Below are 6,000 nucleotides of genomic sequence, written 5' to 3' on the forward strand. Positions count from 1 at the left end.
TGCTTAGGTATTTTTACCTCTCAAACAGCCGGGTGAACCTAAACTTTTGGGTGTCTCTTTGGATGTCTGAATTCAAGACCCAAGATTGTTCACAAAGCGATCCTGGTTCTCATTCAGCATAAATGGTGCCTGCGGATGCACACCAAGGACCCCACTGATTTCACCTCCCATGAGTATACTCGAAGCATCTAGGGACCCAAGTCAAAGGAAGTCACTCAGTGGAGGTGGGTTGGTAATGAGGAAGCATTTTTCTTTCAAATGATCTCAGTTAAATGTCCTTGTTTTGCTTTAGCTAATGTGGAAGTTTTTGAAACTGTCTGATTTATTTTTCTCAGGAGGACAGTGTTATCTCAGTGTGGGGGACGAGGGAGGCACCTCCTTTCTGGTTCGAAGAGCACATGGCCTAGAGCACCAGATGGATAACATTTGTATTATCCAACACTCATTAAGTAGTCATTGGGATTCAAGGAAAGAATGGAAGCTTTAGCAGCTCATGCCTGGCAGTTAGGAAATGTGACAAAATTTAAAATAAGCCAACAAAAACCACCTGCAATCATACCACCCAGAAAAACAACAGCAATAGAATTGTTTTAAAACAAAAAATGTTATTGAAGTATTATGTATACACCAAAAGAAGGAATCACTTTTGAAAAGCAAAAATAAGTCTATTACTTAGTCATGGATTGTCTTCAGTGTTGTAAACTTGGACATGACGTGCTATCCGTTTAGGTATGAATGAGAGAGTTCTTAAAAATTTATCTTTATTGTTGAAAGTATTACAGATGACCCCCTTTCTCCCCCATTGACCCCATCCACCCCTCTCTTGCTCACCCACCCCCTGCCCTTCACCACAAATTAGAGATTTTTTAAAAAAAATGTACCTCAAGGAGATTCCAAGGTGGCAGTGGACTGAGTGGAAGCTACACTGACTCTCTCCTGGGACCAAACTGGAATTACAGCTAAAACATAGAAAAACCATCCTGAATAATCACCTGCAACTGAAGACAAGCTGGAGAGCACCCTCATAACCAAGGAGGAAAAGGGGAGACCCCACAGAGACTGGTAGGAAGTGCAGAGGTGCGAGAGGGCTGGCTGGGCTCCCACAGGCAGCAGCTGAAGGTCAGGAGGGAGATTTCAGCTGTGGGGGTTCCCACCGAGGACTCTGGGGCCTAAACCCCAGGCTGGGCTCCCCAGCCCAGATCACCAGAACTGAGAAAGGTGCCCACCTAACATCTGGCTGTGAAAAGCAGCAGGGTTTCTGTCTGCCAGGGAAAGGTGGCTGGAGCTCCAGGCACCCTCTTAAAGAGACAACACACAAAGTTTTGTGTGCAGCCACTCACCTTGGGCTCCAACAGAGGGAGGGCAGAGTGGATTGGAGCTGTGTGAGGAGAATCTAAGGCTGTGGGCTTTAGAGATAGAGCTCAGAGGGCACCCCTCTGGATTCTGTGTCGTCATTCCCCCATACTGCAGAGGGCATCTTTCTCAGGCAGACATTTACCTTCCAAGCAGCTTTTGCCTGGAGGGGAAGCAATCGCCTCACTCTGCTAGAAAACCTCTGGCCCTAACCCCTGGAGTTTCTACAGCCTGAGGCTCATTAAGAGGCTTAATAACAGCCTCTGGCTGCTTTGAGTCTTTGCCTGATTTGCTTCTGGACCAGGGCTTGGAAAAGCAGACCTTGGTGCACAACTTGGTCCTGTCCAAACACACCTACCCCTAGCAGAAGAAACCACAAGCTGTGGATTGTGGAAAACTTCAAACAGGGTACTCAGGGCCAGCCATAAACAGCATCTGACATTGGCCTGCACCAGAGACCATCCAAAAGACTGGGAGTCCTAGTAGATCTACCTAATACATAGAAACAAATCCAAATAGGCAGCCAAAATGGGGAGACAAAAAAACAACAACAACACAAAAGAACAAAAAACAAGCTCCAAATGAAAGAACAAGAGAATCCTCCAGAAGAAGAGCTAAACAAAATGAAAATAAATCTATGAAATACAGGGTTCAGAATACTGATCATAAAGATGCTCAACAGCATGAAAAAAGATATAGAAACTATGAAGGAAATTAAGAATGACATAGTAGCAATAAAAAAATATTAGAAGGAATGAAGAGCAGATTAGGGGAAGCTGAGGATTAGATCAGTATGTTAAAAGACAGGATAGAAAAAATAACTCAACCAGGGAACCAAAAAGAAAAACCAATTAAAAAACAGAAGGACAGTCTAAGGGAGTTGTGGGACAACATGAAATGTAACAATATTCGCATCATAGGGGTAACAGAAGAGGTCAAAAGTGAGCAAGTGTTAGAGAATCTGTTTGAAGAAATAATGGCAGAAAACTTCCCTAACCTGGTGAAGGAAAAAGTCACACAGATTAAGGAGGCACAGAGAGTCCCAAGCAAGAAGAATCCAAAGAGGCCCACACCCAGACACATCATAATTAAAATACCAAATTCTAAGACAAAGAGAGAATATTAAAGGCAGCAAGAGAAAAGCAATCTGTTACCTACAAAGGAGCTCCCATAAGGCTGTCAGCTGACTTCTCATCAGAAACTCTACAGGCAGAAGGGAATGGCATGATGTATTCAAGGTAATGCAAAACTAGGGTCTGAAACCAAGGTTACTCTATCCAGCAAGGCTATCATTCAAACTAGATGGTGAAATAAAGAGCTTCCCAGACAAAAAATGCTAAAGGAGTTTATCACCACCAAACCAGCATTGCAGGAAATGCTAAAGGGACTGCTGTAATTAGAAGTAGAAATAGAATGGGAAACATAGGCATAAAGAATTGAAATGACGATAAGTATCTTTAAATAATAACAACCATAAATATAAATGGATTAAATGACCCAATCAAAAGACATAGGCTAGCTGAACGGATAAGAGAACAAGACCCGTATATATGCTGTCGAGACCCACCTCAGAACAAAAGACTAACACAGGCTGGAAAAAAAAATTTAAAAACTTCTAGAGGACCTTAGAGGAGAGATAGACAGCAATACAGTCATAGAAGGGACTTTAACACCCCACTGGCTTTACTGGGATCTTCCAGACAAAAAAATCAACAAGGGAACAGTGACTCTCTATGACCCACTAGATCAGATGGATTTAATTGACATTTACAGAATATTTCATCCTAAAGCTGCAGAATAGGCATTCTCCTCAAGCGCACATGGGACATTCTCAAAGACAGACCACATGTTAGGACACAAAACAAGTCTCTACAAGTTCAAGAAGATTGAAATCATATCAAGCATCTTCTCAGACATTTACACCATGGAATATTATGCAGCTGTGAAAACGAAGGATCCCTTACCTTTTGAGACAGCATTGTGGGACCTGGAGAGTATTATGCTAAGCAAATAAGCCAGGCAGAGAAAGATAAATATCACATGATCTCACTCATATGTGGAATCTAATGAACAAAATAAACCAATGAACAAAATAGATCCAGAGACATAGAAGCATGGAACAGACTGAGGGCTCTCAGAGGGAAGGCGGGGGTGGGTGGGTGGGGAGAGATTAGCATAAGAACTTATATGCATATATGCATAACCTATGGACACAGACAATAGTGGGGTGAAGGCCTGGGGCGAGGGGTACAGGGTGGAGGGGAATCAATGGGGGGAAAAGGGGACATTTGTAATACTTTCAACAATAAAGATAAATTTAAAAAAATTGTACCTCAGGATTCAATGTTTTTCTTGTCTTACATTTTAAATAGACCTGCTTAGTGGCATTCACAGCAGAAGGTGGCTCCTTTAGAATTTAGATCTTCAGAGCAGGAGCTCCATGACTTTAATCATTAACTTGAACCCATCACGACATAAGCTAAAGTGAAAGTCCTAACAGATAAGAATATGATAAGAGTAATTCACATAACCCGGAGAGAGGAAACACAAACTCTTGTCCATGGCAGGGCAGGTGCAGGCAGTCCTCGGCTGAGAACACCTGGGTCAGGAATGGTGGTCCTGACTGCACCTGAGCCCCCTCCCATGGTGGCACCTGCCCCCATGCCCCAATCCAGGACAATTAGTTGGGGCTGGTGCTTGATCTTTCCCAAGATCAAGGGTTTACTTTGCCAAACCTTCTTCCTGCAAACCTTCCATTCATCCCTTTTGTCTGAATAATAAAGTACACATTGGTTCCTCTGCAAGCTGATTTCACGAGCACGATCCCACCCCTTCCTCAGTCTGAGGTCCTTACCCGGTGCTGATGTTGTAGTCCCAGCCTTTCTTCTGCCAGTCTTCACAGGCTCAGAATTCACTCCAGCTTATTCTATTCCCAGCTCAGCACTGTTGCTTCTCTGACTTCGCTCTAACTTAAAAAAGACAAAAGAAAAACCCTTGAATGAGCTGCTTTAATTTTCACGCACACCCTCAGGAGCAGCTCACCCTTCACCTTGGTGTTTTGAAGAATCAGGCTTTGTTCTGCATTGGGATTTGAATCTGCCAGGGGCACCCTCTATTCTGAGCAGGGTATTGGAAAAACACTTTCTTACAAACAAGAGGATCTATCTATCTATCTATCTATCTATCTATCTATCTATCTATCTATCTATCTATCTATCATCTATCTATCTATCAATCATCTATCTATCATCTATCTATCTATCATCTATCTATCTATCATCTATCTATCATCTATATCTATCATCTATCTATCTTTCATCTATTATCTATCATCATCTATCATCTATCATCATCATCTATCATCTATCTAATCTATATCCACATCTCTACATCTCTGTAATATTGTATTACTTATTTAAAAGTACATATATTTAGTTACAGGTTAGGTGGGTGTTATAGAAATTATAATACCCACTTTCAGATTAAGTAAATCAATGCAATTTCTCATAGCAACCATGTTTTATGAGATGCGTGCTCAGCACATTAAATATTTAACTTACAGAAATTTTTAAAACCTGTAGATCACTGTTTAGTATCTCAGGGAGCTTTTTATTTCTTCTCTGAGACTTAGGACATTGATTTTGGGAAACTATTTAGATTTAAGCCCTTTGCTTCTGGTGGGTGAGCTCCTATGATTGGCAGAGTGTGAGAATTACTGAACTTTCTCTTCACCAAGAAGGGTAATAGCATAGTCATGTCTGGAAGAAGAAATTTCCCAAATATCAGTAAACTAATGCATAATCATTAAAGGGAATGTGAGAAAGTACAGATAAGAAAAAAAAATTGCATTTCATGTCACCCCCCAGCGACAACCACTAAGAATGCTTTTGTAGATTTCTTCCTATATAGTCTATTGGTTGATTTAAAAATTCTATTTAGAATCACAATGTGTCCGCTTCGTAGCGTGGCCTATCACATACCATTACATCTTGCGTATCTACATGTCAGTTAACATTCATCTCTACATGAATAAAAAATTAACCCATGTTCACTTTCAAAACATGTAGAAACTATAAAGATGGAAGTAAAAAGTCACCTTTACTTCCTGACACCTGGATATAAAATCGCTGGTATATGTCAACATTTTTATACATTTCGTTCCTGTGTTTTTCTAAGTATATCTCTCTATATCTATGTATAGAGATGTTTTTTAAAAACAAAATCCACATCCTAATTTTGCATCCGAGCTGTTTTTCAGCGTCTTTTCTCACGTCACGCCTCCGAACTGGCACCGTGATGTTAACTGAGAGCATCTCGGGGCCACACCCCGGCCTCTGAGCACTGAGGGCAGTGCAAATGCTCCGCCTTTATCGACGCCCCTTCAGTAAGCACTCATATTAAACAGGCCAGTTCTGGCTTTACACCTATTTTCTCAGAATAGGTGGCCAGAAAGGGAATTAGTCTTAAAACAAGAAAACTGTTTATTCCTGCACGAAGCTGCCTTCTAAAGCTTTCTGTGCATCCCCCCCCCCCCATCTCCTGGTGCCAGGGCGAGGCCAGGGGCTGCCCTGTTCCCCTCCCGCCTCGGGCCTGTGAGGGGTCCTGCTCAGAGGAAGCTCAGGAGCAGCAGGGATGGCACCATGCGTC

The sequence above is a fragment of the Miniopterus natalensis genome, chromosome 7 (assembly GCF_054644295.1).
Source record: "Miniopterus natalensis isolate mMinNat1 chromosome 7, mMinNat1.hap1, whole genome shotgun sequence".
Classification (NCBI taxonomy): Eukaryota; Metazoa; Chordata; class Mammalia; order Chiroptera; family Miniopteridae; genus Miniopterus; species Miniopterus natalensis.